This window comes from Castor canadensis, chromosome 7 (genome assembly GCF_047511655.1).
Source record: "Castor canadensis chromosome 7, mCasCan1.hap1v2, whole genome shotgun sequence".
Lineage (NCBI taxonomy): Eukaryota > Metazoa > Chordata > Mammalia > Rodentia > Castoridae > Castor > Castor canadensis.
The window spans coordinates 80079802-80100571 of NC_133392.1; positions in this window are offsets into that span (position 1 = coordinate 80079802).

Genomic DNA, 20770 nt, shown 5'->3' on the forward strand with positions numbered 1-20770 from the left:
TTTAAACCCTGCCCAGCTGTGAGACACTTCTCAGTCTCTGGTCAGCCATCAGGAATCAAAGCAGTGTGGTCAGTGTGTCAGCACAGTCCCGGCGTTTCTGAGGCCTTGACCCCTTCATTCATGGCTGACTTCTGCATCTTCACTCCACATAGTCGTTTATGAGTTAACTTCGCAACTCCTGAAGGGTTTGGATTTTTGCGGGGGGAGGAAGGAGGGAGCAGTTTCCTGAGGGTTTTTGTTTTATTTTTTCGGGTTTTGGTGGTGGTGGTACTGGGGTTTGAATTCGGGGCCTCGCACTTGCTAAGCAGGCATCCTACCACTTGAGCCACTCCGCTAGCCCTTTTGACTTTAATTATTTTTAATTTAGTGCCTCTTGCTTTTGCCTGGGCCAGCCTCAGATCAAGATCCTCTCGCCTATGCCTCCTGTGTAGCTGGGATGACCAGCATGAGCCAGCATGCCTGGGTATTTCTGAATTCTTACGTTTGATGCTTCAGCTCAGCATTTGTCTGGACCCCGTCCATATGAAAAGGGTCTTGCCGTCTCATATAAAAGTTAAACTGGGGATAATACACACTATTTCCCTGTAAACTTACTGTCTTCTGCAATTTGCTGCTACGAATGTGCTAACATCATGTTCACTAGGAAATGGACTCTTCAGCCAGAAGCCTTTACACATATTTTAATCACTAATTAAATTACCTATGTTAATCACTGATGAAGGATATTCTTTGTTGGTTTGCTTGTTGGCAGATTTTCCCTGTTTACACAGCAGGACTGGCTTCGAACTATGATCCTCTTGATCTCTGTCTCCTGACTAGCTAGGATTACAGGCGTGAAGCAATGGCGCCTGCAAGCATTATATCTTTGATTACTGCTCCTTTCCACTTGTTTTTATTTCTTCCTCACAATAGCACATTAGTCAAGGTTGCATCTCATCTCATGGCCTCCATAGCAAAGCATTTTTATTACTGTTTTCATCCCTGTATCCTTTCTCTGTGGACTCTAAGAGAGCAGGTCAAGCTTGCCCTCACCACCAGCACCTGTGAGATGGGGCATGTGTGCACATATGACAACTTTTCCTTCTATAGATGATGTCCTTGCACCCTGAGCAATTCTAATAATTAGATATGTCCTTAAAGCTCACTGAAAACATGAAATATCAATCCTTGTTTATTTCTTCCTAAAAGTAATTTTCAACAATTGTATTTTCAGCTACAGTCAGTGTGTTCAGTTCAGAACATGCTCATTGGTTTGACTTTTCTGCACATTCCTCTCCGTAAAGCCGTTGTGGCCAGAAGACCTATAGCACAATGTCACCCTCCTTGTCTGTCCCCTCACTCCCTGGCTGAATTGAATGCCCCTTGGCAAGCTAAAGCCAGAAGGCAAAGCTGGTTCACTCCCTGTTCAATGTTACAGGGCTGATGTCAGGCAATCCTGGTTTTGGTGTGACCCTGAGCTGAGGACAAGTCAGTTTCTCTGACACACTGGGGCAACATGAATGTGGGGAGGAGCTTGGCTCTCTTCCACCTGACTGGCTGCACTGAACACAATGCGGGGCCCACTCTCAGCCCTGCCATCAGTCTTGCACCCTTGGGGACTAGGTCTTTCAGCATTCAGTGTCATACCTTTCCCCTTTACCTCCACTGTTGTAAACTGGTTGGAGACAGGGTCCAGACTCAAGATAGCCCAGCAGCTGTACCCACACCAGGGAGGGCATGGGGCTCTTAAGGCTTCCACTGGGTTCAATGACTTCTTCAGACCTTGACTGAGGCCATCAAGGCCTCTTCTACTTCTGGCCAACTGAACCACTAACAATGAAAACACCCGTGGTTGTGCTCTGAGATAACGGAAATCCTGGCCAAGGCTAACAATTGTCTTGTGAGTGTTTGTGTTGCTTTGGGTCATTTTCTGTGCTTTTGTGTCTATTTTAAAGGCAAGTTGGAGGAAAGATCCCTTGGGATAAAATACGCTAAGCCTCAGTAGCCCCATTCTCTCCACATTCCCAGAACACAGAGCCAGGAGCTGGTGCCTAAGGGTTCTCGGTGAATTTGGGCTGAGATATTGAGACCAGAACTGATCTGAAACCAGGCTAGGATGGATTTTGGTCAGGGTGCCAGAAGTGAACAGATCACAGATGAAAGCAAGAGGCAAGTCTGATGTGCAAACCAAGGACTAGTCCTGCTGGGATTCAGGGCAGGAGGTGTTTAGCTGTGGGAGGCAGAGCCAGGGCTCTATAGATGCTCACATGGAGTCAGAGGGGTCAGAAAGTTCTATGGCTCAGATATGGGCCAACTGTGTCCTCCAGGGTCCATGTGCTAGGAGCATGGCCATCAGTGTGACAGTATTGGGAAGTGGTGGGACCTTTAAGAGGTAGAACCTCACGGGAAGTAATAAGTCGTGAAGGGTACTGCCTGGGGGAGGAATTCATGTAGTTCTCATGGGAGCCTGGTTAATTCTCATGAGAGGTTTATTATAAAAATGTGAGCTGGCTCCTCCACTATTGCTCTCTGGCTTCCTGTCTCTCCTCACATACTACTGCCATTATGTGCCATCCACCACAAGGTCTCACCAGAGCCCATCAATGCCGGCACAATGACTTGAACCTTTACAACTGTGAGCTAAATCAACCTCTTCACTTTATAAAAGACCTAGTCTTAGGTATTTCTCTGTAGCAATAGAAAACTACAGGAGTCTTGGGTCTTCCTGCAGTTCTCCCTAAAGATAATGGCTGATAAAGGCTGAGCTCAGAAGGTCATCTACTGCTGATAAGCTTAGGAGTGCAAGATGTGAGACCCGGATTCTGTGGCCAAGCCTCAAGGTCCTCTCTGAGTGACACATCCACACCTGAGCCTCCAGCCTCTGTGAAATCCTCAGCCCCCTTCTTAGCTGGACGGTAGTCTTGCTTCTACTAGGCCAGTAGGTTAGCCACTGAGCCTCACTGTACACGTGACCATGATTGAGATCCTGGGAACTCAGAGACTTCTCTTTGTACTCAGTGTCTCAGGGGGCATCACTTCTAGTGCCCAGGGCCCTTGTTCAGCCATCCCTGGGTGTGTTCACTAAGCAAGCACAGCTGGTAGAGCCCAAGGCAATATCTGGAGGCTGTAACTAGGCAAGGGCAGGATGGCTAGTCACAGCTGCCATCCTCCTGGTGGCAAGCTGAGGGTAATTGACCCAGCAAGGGCTGGAACAAGGGCTCTCTACCCTCCTTGCCCAGATAATCAGGACAAACAGCAAGGAGCAATGAGGAAGACTAAAGGAGCCAACAGGCCATCAAAGAGCTCAACCTGGGGGGGTCACGCTACAAGGCGGGGCCAGCCTTCCTGTCCCTCTCTGCACACCATTCCCCTGCTCAGCCTGGAGAATGAGTCCTTGGCACATACACGCACCCCAGGCAAGGGTAACCAGCTCTCAGGACTTCAGCCCTGGCCCTGCCCACCTGTGATCACAACCGTGTCTTTCCAAGCTTGGAGGGTCTCCCAAGCCCATTACACCCCACCTCCTGGGCAGTCAGGATGGAGGAATCTGCGTGGGCTTCCAATAAAGAATAATCCTTTCTTGGGACATTTCCAATGTAACTCGTTATTCTACAGCACATCCCACACAGGCATTAAAGAGGGGTTAAACATCATGCCTCATACAGAAAAAAGAGACCTCTGGGAACCCGTGAGCCCCAGTTCACTTGTATTCTCACAAGAGGGTGAAGGTGAAGACTGAGTGGGGGAAGAATAGGAGAATGGGGGTCTCACATGAAATGCACCCCTCTCCTCCTCACTGCCACCTGCTTGCCCGTGACACATACTACAATAGAAAAGCATGACTTGTGTCACTGCAAGGTGCTGGAGACATTGACAGTGTAGTAAAAGAAAGGAAAACAAACTCATCTGACATTTTTAAACCACAAAACTCTCCCACCTGTCAAAATTATTATTGTTATGAAGATAAATAGGGGAGGGGCGGAGAAGGATAAAGCACAAATATAGAAAAAAAATGTTCCTTAGAGTTAGATAATGTCCCTGATAGTAACATGACAGTAGTGCCCTCCCATCTGAAATTTTGCTTTCCTCTGTACGGGAAAACAAAATATATTATTAATATATTAATTATTAATCATTAATAATTATATTAATGTATGTAGGGTTTGAATATATTAAGGGAAAAATCCAGAAATATCAATGAGTTCTAAATTGCACACCTTTCCTAGTAATGTGATAAGACTTTCCTAGTAATGACTTTTCCTAGTAAAGACTTTCCTAGTAATGTGATAAGACATCATCCCACTTGGCCCCTACCAAGATTTGAATCATCCCTTTGTCCAGTGTATCCATGCTGTGTGCACTACCCACCTGTTAGTCACTGTCAAATTGACTGTAGCAACATCACAATGGTGTGCTCAGTAAAACTTAAACTCTATCATGGGTATGTATGTATAGAAAAAACACAGTATATAGGATCTAGTACTACTGAGGTTTCCAGTATCCACTGGGAGGTGCTAGAATATATTCCCCAAAGATAGGAAGGGACTGCTGTACTAAAAATATATTAAGTTAACATTAAGTCACTGATCTGAGTGTACACTGGGCGTAATCCAGAACCCAGTGCGGCAAAGTTGCTGTGGCCTGTGCTCGTGACTTCCTCTTGCCCTTGAGTGCCAATCTTTGCCCCTCCCTCAATATACCACATAAAACCCTGTTTTATTTTTCCCATTATCCCAAAGTTTGGGGCTGCACTACTGCTTTCCTGACAACTTCTGAACACCTGCTGCTTGCCCTCAGGCTCCTCCTGAGGGCCTGGCTCTGCCCATTTTCTCATCCATCTCTTCTGTCCCAGGAACCTGTGCCAGTACGCACATAGAGCACTTGTCACCTCTGGGCTTCTGCTCACTGCTGTGGACCACCTTCCTCTTTCCTGAGTTTCTGCAAAATCCCATCAGCTTAAATTTCGACTGCTGACACCTGCCCTGCATCTCCTCCCGGCTCTGTTTCTGTCCCATATGCCCCTATGGGTAGGTGTGCACACATGGCACCTCCCTCTGAGCCCGCAAGTCCCGCGAGGATAGTGACAGCCACCTTTGCATGTCCCTCAGCACCTTGCACAGCTCCTGGCACTTGGACACACAACAGTTTTGAGGGTGGGTGACTGAAGTTGTGAGTGGCTTTAAACTCTCCTGCTGTGCAATCTGGTCCCCACAAATTTGTCATGGCTCGAGGAACATGCTCAAACATTTTTATGATAAGGAAGCAGAAGAGGAGACGAAGAGAGGGGAAGAGCAGGATAGAGGCTTTGGAGAAACAGGTTGTATTGAAGCTGTTTCTCATTGTTGGTCCCCAGAATCCTGGAAATCTTCAGGGGACAATCTCCAGGAAGGGTTGACAATGAGCTCTTTCTTTCAAGGGAAAACATGGGCAAAAACAGCTTACAATAACCCTACCTGGCTTTGAGTTTCAGCCATGTAGATAGGCAGGACAGTGTGTTTCTCAAAATTCCCCTCCACTTACTCCGAAGAAACATCTGACTAGGTCCAAGGAGGTAAAATCGACTGTCTTGGAGCCTGAAGGAGGGAAAGTTCGTTCCAGGACACAAAAGTGGCCAAGCTTGACTGACTGTGAGGAGGAGGGGGAGGATCAGGCACTTATGCCTTCCATTCAAGGACACAGAAGCCACCAAGTGCTTGCTACTTGTGGACCTGCCAGGACCAGCAAAGGGGCTTCCCTGACTATGGTCATAGCAGAAACCCTGCTGCAGGTCCTGGTCCAGGATCAGCAGGGCCCACAGGCATGGTGGGGTCCTTCTCTGTGAAATCTGAAGAGCTGGGGAGTGGGCTAGTCACATTTGCTTTCTCAAGGGGCAGTGATGATCTCTGCTTTCATTCTTCTAAGGAGAGAGAGAGAGAAAGAGGGAGGAGGGAGAAAAGGAGAGAGAGAGAGAGATTTCTGTGACCAAGCAGGAGCTCCATGCATCTTTTTGGATCAAACTGAGTAAGCTGAGTGGTGTGGCCAGCAGCAGTCTGGAGTGGAGTGCTGGTCTCATGAGTGGATCTGGCCCAGAATCCTCAGGGCACTCTCCCGAGCACTCTCCCTCACAGGTCTGATGTCCACCTACACACAGAGAGGACTCTGAGTCTGCCCATCTGGACTGTGTGAATCCATTTGGAGGATGATTAAAAAGGAGAGAGAAGAATGACATCCTAAATAATGCAGAAAATGGAGTCTTGTTTACTTTAAAACTGGAAGAGGAGTTTGCCAGTAAAACAGAGCTCCCTGCTTCCCTCTAGAACTCTGTTATTAAAAATAATCTAGGATGAACTCCAGCACCTCTCTCACAAGGCCTTCCAAAGCTTTCAAAATAATGCAGCCCACTGCAGAAGAGCGGAACACATTCCAGGAGGACAGCAGGGCCAAGTTGCCTTCTGCCGGGCTGGGAGTGGGGCAGGAAGGGGGGGCAACTGGCAGCTTTGCAAACTAAGCACACGGAGGACAAGATTAGTAAATGTAAGAAAAGAATCGTGATCCTTCCATCTCTTCAGACACCATCTAGACATGAACACAATCTAGCACCCTCCTCCAAAAGCCTGTGCACACAGGCAAACATGGGCCCACAGAAACACAGTGGATTTGCATGCAACCACATCCTCATAGGCACACACAGAGAACATGCGTGCTGGCACTCGTGCACACGGGCACAAAAACATTTGCAGATGCTGGGAAGCGCACATGCCACGCTGTCCCTCTGCTAGAGTGCCAGTGTCAGGTGGAGGAGTTTCGGGTGGGGGGACAGACCAATCAAGTCTTGTGGAGACCTACCTGGGCAGAACAAGCCTTTACATCATCCTCTGGTGTGAAAGGGGGAGGCATTGGTGCCCCAGTGTTGCTGAGCCCCCAGGGAGGGGGCAGCTAGACAGTGCAGAAGAGCATCTGTAAACCACATCCCTGAAAAGCATCTGTTGTTAAATGGCCAAAGGAGGCCAAATTTGCAAACTGCTCTCCTCACAAATGATTGATGTGGCTCAGTGGAAGAGCACTTGCCTAGTATGTGTGAGGCCTTGGGTTCAATCCCAGGCACTGCAAGGAAAGAAAAACAAGAAAAGAATATGTAAGGAACTTCAAAAACTCGATAACAAAAAAGTCTTAATCCAATTTAAAAATGGGCAAAGGATGTAAGTAGATACTTTTCAAAAGAAGAAACTCAAATGGTTCATACATTTATCTTTTAGCTGGGCGCCAGTGGCTCACGCCTGCAATCCTAGCTACTCAGGAGGCAGAGATCAGGAGGATCGCCATTCGAAGCCAACTCAGGCAAATAGTGAACAAAACCCTCTCAAAAATACCTAACACAAAAAGGGCTGGTGGACGGGCTCACGGTATAGGCCCTGAGTTCAAGCCTTGGTACAACAAAAAATGTATATATATTTTTTTAAATTATGAATTTCAATAGCCATCAGGGAAATAAAAATCAAAACCACAGTGAGATATTATTTCACCCTAGTTAGAATGACTATTATCAAAAAGACAATAATAAGTACTGGCAGGATGTGGCGAAAAGGAACTCTCAAACACTGTTAGTGGGGATGTAAATTGGTCCAGCCCCCATGAAGAACAGTATGAAAGTTCCTTAAGAAACCAAAAGTAGGCTGGGGTGTAGTGATGCACACCTATAATCCCAGAACTCAGCTACATAGTGAGACCTTGTCAAGAAAGAAAGAAAAAGAGAGACAAAGAGAGGGGGAGGGAGAGGGAAGGAGGCAGGGAGGAAGGGAGGCAGGGAGGAAGGGAGGGAGGGAGGGAGGGAGGTACAGAGGGACTAAAAACAGATCTACCTATGATCCAGCTATCCCATTCCTGAATATATATCCAACAGAAATGAAAACAGCCTCAAAATGACATCTGCATGCCCATGTTTGTTGCTGCACTATTCACAACAGCTAAGATAGGGACTCAACCTCAGATGACCATCAACAGATGAATCAACAAGGAAAACGTGGTATGTATACACAATGGACTATTATTCAGTCATAAAAACGAATGATATCCTGTCACTTGCAGCAAACTACATAGCTGCAGGACATTGTGTTAAGTGAAATAAGTCAGATGCAGAAACACACGTACCATATGTCCTCAATCATATGTGAATTGTCTTAAACAAAAGCCAATCAGACTGTGCAATAGTCATTCATTACAAGAGGCTGGGAAGGGTAGAGGGAGCAAGCATAGCAGGAGGCTGGAGAACAGGCACCCAAACACAGGAGTAAGTTCTGGGGTTGTGCAGCACAGTGGGGGGACTATCATTCACAGTAACCGATCGTGTACTTCATGAATAACTAAAACAGAGGAGCTAGAAGCTCCACACACCAAGTGATGTCATAACAAGGGGTCGGAAATGCTAATTATCCCAATCTCATCAGTGCATATTGTGTACACATGCTGAAATATCACATTGTGTGTGCAATTATTATATGCTAACCAAAAATGTTTTCATGTTTAAGGAGATGGGAATGTTTAGTACCCTGACTTGATCATCACACACTGTATACTTGTGCTGAATTACCACGTCGCAGCCATAAACTTGTATAATGTTGTACAATAATTATTATTGCAAAATAATTATTTGTACAAGTTATTATTATAGAATAATTATTTGTATTATAAGTTTTAAACCCTAAAGACTGAGCCTAGAGAATCAAACATGTCCCCATACACACACACACACACACACACACACACACACACACACACACACACGAGCACGCAGTGAAAGACACAGTTCCAGATGGCTCAAGGTTCCTACCATCTGCTGTATATCCATCCCCTGCCTCCCCTGGGAGAGGAATGATGGGCTCTCATCCCTGTGAGCATTGCCTTCTGCCAAAACAGTCTCACCTAAGGTAAGTCCTCAAAGAGGTCCTTCCTGGAGGAGAGACTAGAAGTGTGAGAGGTCCAGGGTCACCTCTAGGAGGTGGCCCCAGTGGCAGGCATCTCAATCCCACATCTGCAGATTGAATGCTGTCTGAAGGGACACAGCCTAGAAAGCACCTTGATTTCAGCTTCAGGAGGCCCTAAGCAGAAAACATGCTTCTCTGGACCTGAAGTTCTGACCTAAAGAAACTTCAAGAGCAGGCATTGTTTTATGCTGTGGCAATTCATTACGAAGCAACAAAAATCCATCCACAAACATTCACACCACCACTTTTCCCAGAGAATCTTTGTTCCTTTTTAGTCTTTTCTGCAAACAAGTCTAATCACCAAGACATCGTTGGATGATGGTTTGTTAACTCTACTTTCTATTCCTGTGTTCACTGAAGCTTGGTGTTAGCTGCATGGAGAAACTGAAATTAAGGAGATGCGGCCAAGCCCTGTGCTGACCTCCTGCTGTTAGAAGAGCTTCTGAGCACCCATAATAACCCTGTCTGAACAGGCCAGGCTGAGGGAGCCAGAGTTTCTTGCAAGAGGAGGTAAGTTCTAAGGAGGGACATGGAACTGGGAGGCCTGATGGGTGGAACAGAAGGCAGGAACATTCTCAAAGGCTGGCTTGGGGTATAATCTGTAAGCAGATGGTGGTGAGGTCTCGAATTCCACACCAAGTCTGAGCACTTCATCAGCAAAGGACAGTCAGTGAAGTCCAGGAGCCAGAGGGGACACCCTCAGGCGTGCATTTTATTATTGAAGACTCTCTGAGAACCATGTGCAAAGTGGACTAAATTGAGTGAGAGTGGAGACAGGAAGACACATCTAAAGCCAGGTGCATCCTCCAGATGAGATTCCAGGATTGAAGTCATGGAGCCAGGAAGGGGCTGCTGAGGCACAGCACGTGGAGGGGCACAAAGTTTGCCAGAGCAAGTACAAGGAGGATCCAAAACTGCCGGTTAACAGAAGTAATTGCCATTTGCAGAAATAGAAAGAGCCTAAGTACCCCCAAGACATCATTCTAGAGAGGAAACAAGTAGCCCCTGTTCTGGGGAAAGCTCCACCAGCAGAAAAAAGTTGGGTCTGAAATTCTTATTGTTTTCATTTTTGCAGCTAACAAGCCATTAACACAAACAGAGGAGCAAAGAGGGCTGTGCTGATGTGCGCAGGCAGGCTTAGCGAAGCCCAACCTGCCTGCTCCTGCTCCTGCTCCTCTAAATAGCCAGCTGCAGGCTTCTGCTTGGCCAAGACCTTCACGAAGCTCCCCTGGCTTCCTGGTTGGATTTTAGGCGCAGGGTGTCTTTCACACACACACATCCCCACTACCACGCTGACTTCCCCAGAACCTCACTCTCATTTAGCAGTAAACACATCCTCATGTTGTGAACAAATTACTTCCCCAGTGGGTCCATAGTCGAAAGAAATGGCTTGTTAATTTCCTTACAATAATCCTCCTGTCGGTGCTTACTGCTTGACATCACCAAGGAGTTGACAAGGGTGGGAATGGTAAGGCCCAAGGAGTGCTGAGGGACCCTGGGAGGCAAGCATGGAGGACAGATCTGATATCCAGGAGAGGAGTGTAGTCCCAGCCCCACTGCTTGTCACTCACACTCACCATACACGGGCAAGAAGCAGCATGTCCAGGAGAAGAGGAGGTGGGCTGGGAAGCCAGATAGGGGGGTTGTGAGAGGGGCTGGTGGGGAGAGATTGATCTGGGGAAGTGCACAGAGGGTGGAGACCTGGGAAAGGTAATAGAGGGCGAGCTCTTCAGGCCAGGGCCCTGCATCCCTGTTGCAGTAAAGACTGGGCCTGATCACTGCTCTGCCACCCCTGACCCTGCCAATAGGGGCCTGTGGTGGCCAGGGATAGCCACTCCCACCCTCCACCACCACAGAAAGAATACAGACTTAACTGCATGAAAGTTGTTGATTCAGTCTGCTCAGGCCAAATTACGGCAGGTGGTCCAGCTCACTTATGAAAACACAGCTTCCATTTAACCTTGACCAATGACAGGGATTCTGAGGGCATTACCACCAGGCCAACATCCATAGAGACTTTTTATTAAATCAAACTTCCATTTAACAGATCATGGGCTGAGATAAATGCATATTCTCCTAGACAGTGAGTCACTCACCTTGCAAACACCCATGAGAAAAAGGACGCAGCTCCTACTGATCAGACTCGCTGGCCATGTCCGATGTGTTTCATGTGAGAGGTGAGGAGACACCAAGCAATGGACATAAGCCTTCCAGCCCAGGAGGTGGACCTGGAAGACTTCACCTGTGAAGGGACATGAGCCCCACCTATGAGGAATAGGGTGAGGAAGCAGGGCTTGCTGGGCAGGGAAGAGATAGGAACTGATTCTTGTGCAAAGGCCAAGATCTTTAAATAACTAACCTAAGAAAGGAACCAAGCACAGTGGCTCACACTTGTAATCCCAGCTACTTGGGAGGCAGAGTCCTGGAGAATCAAGTTAGAGGGCAGCTTGAACAAACAATTAGTGAGACCCCCCATCTTAACCAACAGTTGGGTGCAGTGGTGTACACCCAACTATAAAATTGGAGGAATAGGTCCAAGCCAACCCAGACATAATGCAAGACCCTATCTATCTCAAAAAAAAAAAAAAAAACAGAGAAAAAAGAGGCTGGAAAGTGGTAGAGTGCCTGCCTAGCAAGTATGAGGTCCTGAGTTCAAACCCCAGTATCATCAGAAAGAAAAAAACCTAAGGAAGAAGCAATATCTAATATCAACAGAGAAAAGGGAATAGTACAAGACCCCACTACAGAAGCATGAATTACAAAGACTTCCCATAGTGGGGGTGAAGGAACTGAGGCAGTAAATGTGACCCTTGCAAAGGCAGTGTCACTGGAAGACTGGCAGGAGGGCGAAGGAGCAGGTGTCAGGGGAGAAAATGAACTGTCTGTCTGGGTGCCACACTCCAAAGTGCCCTCTGCCGGGCAGTTCACAGTGATCATCTACAGACCAGGGAGCAGGCTCTGCCGTGAAAATCCTCAATGGGAGTGACTCACACAGAGCCTCTGCAGATGAACAGAAGCAGAGCTGTGGGGAGCACATGCCTCTCACAGTTTGTAGAATAACTATGTGTGAGGTATGTGCAGGCCAAGAAGACAGCCTGGTTGCAGAGACAGATGAAGAACAAGCAGGAACAGACCTAGAAAGGGGAAATGAAGCTCGGACCCCTGCCCATCACAGCCACAGGCTGGGGTGTAAAGTATATGCTGTTCCAGCCACCATGCCACTCATCTTCTTGAAGACTCAGCTGAGTGAATCATTCTCACTCAGAGCTGGTGTATGACAGCTCCACAGGCACACAGGTGCTCCCTGGTGAGGCGGCGATTCGGATCTGTCCCAAAGGGCTGGGCAGCAAGAGGACTGTCACAAAAGAACAGAAAGTCACACCTTCACATTCTGGAGAGAGATCCAGGAGATCCTGACTGCCCATCCACCTGCAGGTGAACAGGTAGGGTGAAGGCAGAGTTAGGGAAGTAGGAGCCTGATTGTGCTGCCCAATGGAAGAGCTGGAAGGGCAGCCATGGGGCCAGGTTCTCTGGCCAGAAGCTCGACCTGGAGAGTGACAAGCCCCTATGGGCTTCACGGCAAGAGCATCTTGTTGTCTTCCTTTCTCACTGCTGTTAGTGTTTGAGCCTGTGCATACTGATAATCTGGAGGGAAGTCAGAGAAGGACACATGGAGGATTTGAGAAAGCAAGAGGTTAAGTACTGGAAAGAAATGTCTAAGAGAAGGAGGGGGAAGGGGTCCACATGGGAGCTGAGGAATGATGGGATCCACATCTAAGGTGGAGAAAGACTTGAGAGCAGATGCTGGGACAAGGGCGGGGAGAGTGGTAATGGAAGGTGCCAGGCAGCATCCTGTGTGCAGTGGAGCTTAAAGACCACATGCCAGTCACTGAACCAGCAGCATGAGTCTCCTGTCTTCTGGACCAGCCCCCAGCTGCAGGTGAGCAAGGGAGAGCAGACAGTTCTATTGAGTCACGGTGGGGCACTGGCAGAAGGTCAAGGGGAGAGGATGAGCCAGGGCTGGAATGACCTTGAAAAGACACTTACGAGGGGGGGAGCGGGAGGGGGTGGAGTGGGTGGTAAGGGAGGGGGTGGGGGCAGGGGGGAGAAATGAACCAAGCCTTGTATGCACATATGAATAATAAAAGAAAAATGAAAAAAAAAAAAAAAAGAAAAGACACTTACGAAAAGAGGCGTGTGTTGTAATGAGAATTGGCAAGACCTTTGTATTACCAGGCTTCTAAGGGTCCCATTTCGAATGATGTTGAGATAGCTCTCCATGACACTTGCTTAAAGTTTCCCTAATATTTTCCCCATCTGCCCTCACTTCTCTTTCAACACATAGTAGATAAATATTAAATGGACCAGCTTCCCAGTCAGCCTCAGCAACAGAGGAAGACAAAGCTATAGGGTCATCTAATGTGCATGAAGGGAAATGTGAAATGTCCACATGCGCTGGCAGCTCTTGGTGCCAACATATGGCCCCGCGTCCCTAGGAAGTCATATGCCACAGAAATGCTAATGCCATCTCTCCAGAATTGGTAAGCCATCCTTTGGGGCTCTGCTTTCTTGGAACCATTTCATTTCACATTCCTCTCCCACAGCAAGCTTTGTCGCCTTACCTGTAAAACAGGGCCAAGGACCTGGAGAGCCCTCCAAAATTCTAGCACTCCATGACCTCTCTTTGTCCCCAAGCAGTGGCTCTATAGCCTTTACTTCAGCATCCTCCTAAGACACCCCACCCCGTGCAAATCAAAAACACTCAACTCAGTGTAAGAGCAACTCAGAGAAAGGGGGCAAGGGGAAGTGGGCAAACACCATAAGAAAGGGCACACAAGGCTCCAGAGTGCTAAGTAATTCAGCCCTTCCTAGCTTCCAGAAGAAGGGCAAGCCAGGGCTGACAGCAAGGACATGGCCTGGCACAGATAGAAAGCAAGAGTGAGAAAGAAAAGAACCACTTGACCACCTTCCCAAGTTCTGCATCTCTTCACCATTTGACCCAAAATATTACCTTAAAATGTGTTGAAAACATGGCACTTTAAAAAAGAATCACACAACTGTCACTGTGAAAAACAGTATGGCAGTTCCTAAAAATATGAAAGCAGAATTACCATGTGATCCAGCAATTCCATTTCTAGGAATGCATATAAAAGAATCAAAATCAGGATCTCAAACAGATACTTGCACATCCATGTTCGTAGCAGCATTGTTCACCTACCCAAGTGTTCCTAAGCTACACAGTAACATTCAGCTTTAAGAAGGAAGGAAAGTCTGACAGGTGCTACAACCTGGATGGAGCTTGGGTACATTTCACTAAGCGCACAAATACTGTGAGCTTCTATGTACGTGAGGTTCATAGACGGGTCAACTTCATGGACACAAAGTTGAATGGAGGTTGCCAGAGCTGAGGAAGAGCAGCAAATGAGGAGTTACTGTTTGGTGAGTGGTGATGAGATGAATTCTGGAGATGGATGGGTGGACGGTTGCACAGCTGCCACTGAACTGTACACTTGAAATGGCTAAGATGATAGGTTGCTAGGTATCTTTTACCACAACTTAAAACAGCTATTTTTCAAAGAATAACGTAGTTGCTTCCACTCCTTCCCCACTCCAGAGACCACCGGTCACGCTCCTGCCACAAGGCTTGCGGGCCAGTAGGAATAACCCCCGTGACCGGGTCCTGACGACAGATCTGAACAGACAGGGTTCCCCTGCAGAAGTCAGACCTGGGGTGTCTCCTGCTTGGCCAGCAGCTGGGACTCCCGACCCCTGGTGTCCGGTCCCAGCCCAGGGTCGGGCAGCCGCCACGCTCTGCGCAGCCTGGGTGGGCCGCTCCCCACCCGGACACCCGCCGTGGGTTTGCAACCCGACGCAGCTCTCCCGCACTAAGGCATGGCTGCTTTCTCAATTTCCATCTAAGACACCAATTCCCGAAAAACTGAAGCTTGCCCTAGGCAGAAATGAGCGTGAGCCCCCAGCAGCTGCTCCTAGAAGGACCGTGAGGAGCCAGCGCGGGAACCGGAATCGCGCAGGGGCAGGACCCACGAGAGCCCGGCACCCGCGTCCGGTCCTGCGGCCGCCCCGCAGCGCCCCCTGCCGGCCGGGCCGTGAGCAGCTTCTCAGCAAAAAGCCGGGGAGCCAGGTGCGCGCGCTCCTGGAGGGTGCGATGAGCTCTCCAACAGCATCTACGACGGGCAAATGCAAAGCCCAGCCCTTCCGAAGCTCTGGGCTTCACGCAGATAATCAGTCGCCCTTCTCTTCAAGAGACTAGGGTGTGCTAAGAAATCTGGGCACCGCATTTCCAGTGTCCCTCTGAAATCACACAAGTGAATCCACTTCCTGGGGAACTGAGACGTGCGAGATGGCGAAAAAGAAGTGGGCAAGAGGCAAGAAGGGCATCATTCCCCAGAGAGCCGCCATGGGTGAGGGACAGGCAGCAAAGGCGGCCTCATTCCCTCATCTAGAAAAGGGAGCGAGGCTCACCCGCTGCGCGGCGCAATGCAGAGACCGCTGTGTGCCCCCTCCCCCCCCCCAGCATGAGGCGGGAGGGGACATTCGGCTCTTGCCCCTTCCTCTTCCTCCAGCTCATAGTTCCAAGACCTACGGCTGGGCTTTGGTCAGCGGGACTGACGCCCGGGACCTGGTCTCCTTTGTAAGCTCGGGTGGCCTGGTCATGCTCACTCCCCAGACTTTGAACTGGCCTAGCCTAGCACACCCGCTCCTCCTACCCACCCCAAGGTGCCCTCTGTACCATTCCAATAGTGCTCCCCTGGCTGGGAGATTCAGTCCACCTATTTAACCTCCATCCCTCTCCCCTCCCTCCTGTCCCCATGCCCGGCGTGAAGTCCATGTCCCTTTGATTCTCTCCTTTGAGTATGCTCAGGGACCTAGCCCCCCAGGTGAATGCCACTTCATTCACGCACATCTTCTGGCGGGGTTCAGGGTGCAGGGAATAACTCCACCTGCAGTCCCTGCCCTGCTGACACGCCAGCTCTTCCTAGCAAGTATTTGCAACTCTTGCTCCCTCAAGCCCACACCACCTCCTATGCCCCTGACCTTGGAAGAAGATTCACACCTGCAGCCTCAGCTGCCCATGAGTCTGCTTGTGTTCCTCATCCTGCCTCCCAGTCCTCCTGGACACCTCAGCACCTGGACCAGAACCTGTAGTCCTCTCTATACAGTCACCCTGCAAATCCCCTCTCTACCTTCCAACTCCCTCCCCTCTCCTAGAATATCCCTGAAGAAGTCCAAATATAGCTGGATTTATGCATCTGGGAAAGATGTCCTGGTAAGCCCACACCCCTCCCAGCCATCGCCCCATTTCCAGCTCCTCTTTCACTCCATCACTTTACCAAAACCACTTGACAAGTTCACCAGTGGTCATTTTTCTGTCCTCTTGTGACTTGACACAACTGGATACAGTTAATTATCCCCCCCTGCTTTTGTACTCTCCTCACACCCTCTGGGTTTCCTCAGTCCCTCCCTGTCCCCAGCTCAACCTCCTGTGCCATGCTTAATTGTTGGCATAGGTGACCCAGCGTCAGCCCTCCTCTCTACTCCTGTGTGCACTGACTGGCTCCCCCGGGTTTCTTCACCCTCGCAATTTAATGCACCTGTCTGCAATGATTCACAAAGAAATAGTCCTCTCCCAGTCAACTTCTCACGCGGACCCCACACTTTCATTTTCAATAATCCACCAGACAGCTCTTCTCGAGTGCTGAATCTTCCACTGAAAATCAAACTCCTGATCTCCCCATGAAAAAAGGAAGGAAGGGAGAGAAGGGCAACTCTTTCCTGTCAGTTGCTCAGTCTTTGTTGTTGACTTCTCTGCTCTTCCTCCACTCCAAACTGATCTGTTAGCCAATCCTTTTGGACTGGTTTTTTAAGGTAATTCTAGGGGACTAGAGGTGTGGCTCAAGCAGTAGAGAATCTGCTTTGCAAGCCCAAAGACCTGAGTTCAAACCCTAGTCCCACCAAAACAAAACAAACAAAAAACTGAAGGATAAAAGTAATTCCAGGAAGTTGCCATTTTGCCTCTGTTACTATTAGCCAGGGAAAGCCACCCTCACTGTCCCCAGAATCGTCCCATGTGCCTTCTTCCTCTTCTCCCTGCTTCTGCCTCCCCCATCTAGTCACAACAACCAAAATGACCTTTTCAAAGAATAAGTGAAACCAAGCCAAGCATTGTGTTAAGCCCCTGTATTTCCAGTTCCCAAGAAGCTGAGGCAAAAGCATGGAGAGTTTGAGGTCAGCCTGGACTACATAGCAAGTTCCAGGCCAGCCGGGCAACACAGCAAGACCTTGTCTTTATTTTTCATTTTTGAAATTAAGAAATAAGTTTTAGCTAAAATAACTTACTCAGAAATTCACAAAAGAAGTGCAAAATTTATGCTCAAAATATCACAAACATTGTTGATAAAAATTAAGGAAAAATAAATGGGAATATATCTCTTATTCATATATTGGAAGATTTGATAACAAGATTTCAGTAATACCCAAACTAGTGTATAGATTCAACAAAATCTTTTTTAAAATTTATTTTTAATCTATACATACAAAAATAAAAAATGTTTTATGGGGTATTTTGTAATATTTTAATACGTGTATGCATATTATAATGCTCAAATCAGCTTAAACATACTTAACTTCTTCAACATTTTTCATTTCTTGATAGTGAAAACTTCCAAAATCCTTTATTCTAGCTTTTAAAAATGTATGATACATTATTGTCATCTATAGTCACTCTACTGTACAAATAAGCCCACAAGAATCTCTTCCTCCTCTCCAATTGCAACTTCGTATGCATTAAGACTGTCTTTAAAAAAAAAAAGAGTAAGTGAAATCATAGCACTCCTTTGTTCAAGTCCTTCAAAGTCTTTTTTTCTCAAAATTCTTTGCATTGAAAATCAGAAGGAATGTCTTATCTTCCCATGGAAGGAAGGGAGAAAAGGAAGGAGGGAGGGAGGGAGAGAGGGAGGAATGCAGGAAGGAAGAAAGGAAGGGCCCAGCTGTTCACCATGGTCTAAAACCCCTCCCCCATGACCTCCTCTCTCAAGGACTTATCCTGGCTCCACCCACAGTCTCCCCCAACCCCCCATACTCTCAGGGTCTTCACAGCACTGTCCCCTTGGCTTAGAACACACACTCAAGTCTCCTCTCAGCTAGCTCCCCTAGCCCTCACCTCTCTGCCCTTTCCTGGTCAGCTCCCTCCCTCCTTGTCCCCCACACTTCCCTCTGCTTCCTGCTTGTGTGCCTCCAGAGCACAGATCCTTTCTCTTGTTCCATACACTTTCACTTGCTTATTTACCTTCTTTCTCCCACCCCCCTCTGGACATTGGCTCTAAGCAAGCACAGGCCTCTTCCTCTGACTCACTGTGGGTGCCCATTGCTGAGACAGTGAGAATGTGGGCAGGAGGGCCTCCATAGATCCACTGCTTCCACGCGTCCACGAATGACATAGCTATTTTCATTTCTCCCCTTTCAGCCCCCTTCCTGTCCTTACTACCACTGTCATCTGTGAGGACCCTCACCTGTACTTCTCTGGCTCAGATGCTGGAGTTCATTTGGTCTTTCACCACCTCTAATGAGTGGTTGATGTCATTTGGACTGTTATGGACCATTTTATTCCCAAAACCACTTTGCTAGTTTCTCCTGCTCTGCTTTCAAACCTACCTATGCTTATGTCTGAGCAAAGCAGTGGCCCTTTATGAACTCTGATATGGCAGTGTCAGTGCACTGCCTTGACAATCGGGGTTTGGGACAGGTTTTGTGGTAGGTTGCTTGGCTATACCCCTCTGTGCACTGCTGCCTCCCTGACCTCCCAGAGTTCTCTGTGGCCCTTCCATACTGTGAACCTGACTGAGAAGGAGCTGGTGGGGCTCCATCGGCAGCACTTTGGGGACTGTTCAGTGATCCCCCGGAGGGCATCCACATAAGATTTCTTGAGTTACAGAGAGATCTCCCCACTGAAAGTGTGTGAACCTTGTACCTCACGTGTCCCGGTGAGGAGTTGACACACAGAATGAGATCTTTTGAGCACAGACATAGGTAGTTACACAAAGCCCTCAGGGGAACACCCTGCTTCCATTGACTGGTGGCCAAGTTGAAGGCCCCAGAGGAAGCCCTGTTCTGCTCTTTTGTGTGTCCTAAAGCAGTTCCAGAAAACTTCTTTATTCTTCCATAACTGCTTCCTGACCCACCTGTTCCTCCAGCCCCTGGATTTTAGAAGTCTTATTTAGTAATAATAATAATAGCTAAAATCATCTAAACATTTGCTCTGTGCCAAGCATTGTTGTCAGGACTTTATAGAAATCAACTCTTTTAGTCCTTATACCACCCCGATTGAGTAGCTACTATTATTTTCCTAACTGAAAGACTGAGGAAAGTGAATTCCAGAGAAGTTAAGGCCTGCCCGTGGTCAGGCCTGAGGCCCAGAACCTGCGCTCATGCCAGTGGGAAGGACAAAGAAGGAGGAGTACAGTCCAGATCAGTGCTGCCAAGCTGAGCCTTTGGATGTGACTGGAGGGGGAGGGGACATTCATTCTAAGAGCCGAGCCACAGTTTCCCTGCTATGCCCACCAAGTCCTTGCATGACACAAGTCATTGACATGCCACAGCTAGAAATACTACTGACTTTAAAGCCAGAGACAGACTGGTGTGATGGTGCATGCCTGCAATCCCAGTACTCAGGAGGCTGAGGCAAAAGGATTGCAGTTTGAGCCCAGCCTGGGCTGCATAGTGAGACCCTGTCTCAAACACAAGCCAAAGACAAGCTCTTATTTGACTTAATAACCACAGAATCTAACTGTGCTTAATAAATATTTATTAAATAAAGACATTAGATAAATTAGCAATCTTTATAATTCTCTGTTTTAGATATATATATGTACTATGTACATATATGGAGATACATATAATAGTCTACACATATGTGTGTTTCGATTTGTCACAATTCTCTTTTGCAATCAAACTGTACCCAGGACATATGAATTTGCTAATGACAGATTCCCAAACCAGTAGGAACTCAGGAGTTGTATTTCGGAAAAGAAATACAACTGGATTCAATTAGAATTAAGATGAGTATTCTTTCTCAATGATATCTCATTAAGGATTACCTGAAATACCAGGCTGCTGAATATACTAAGTCTGTGGTTAGAATTCAGCTCTATGAACCTTAAGTCTTCTAAGTGTTCCATTTGCAAGTCAAAAACTAAAAGACTTTAAAAATAAATCTTCCGAAGTACAATATTCAACATCCTTAGCAATAAAGGAACACAAATCAAAATGACATTGAGATTCCATGCCATCCCAGTCAAAAGGGGTATCACCAAGAAAACAACCAACAAATTCTGGCATGGGCAGAGGGCAGGGGACATGCTCATACACTGCGGAGGGGATGTAAATTAATGCAGCCACTATGGAAATCAGTGGCTCCTCAAACACTACAAACAGAACTATATGATCCTGCTATGCCACTCCTGGGCGTACATCCAAAGGAATGTAAGTCAGCATAAAACAGAAACACCTGCACACCCATGTTTATAGCAGCGCTATTCACAATGGCCAAGTTACAGAATCAGGTGCCATCAACAGATGGAATGGATAAGGAAAATTATATACAGACAATGGAATATTATTCGGTTATAAAGAAGAATGAAATTATGTCATTTGCAGGAAAATGGATGGAACTAGAGACAATGGCACTAAGAAAAATAGATCATACTGAGGAAGACAAATAGCACATGTTCTCTCTCATATATGGGACTTGGGGGGAAGGGCATGAAAGTAAAAGGTGGACTATTAGGAAAGGAAAATGGGTAAGGGGAGGAAAA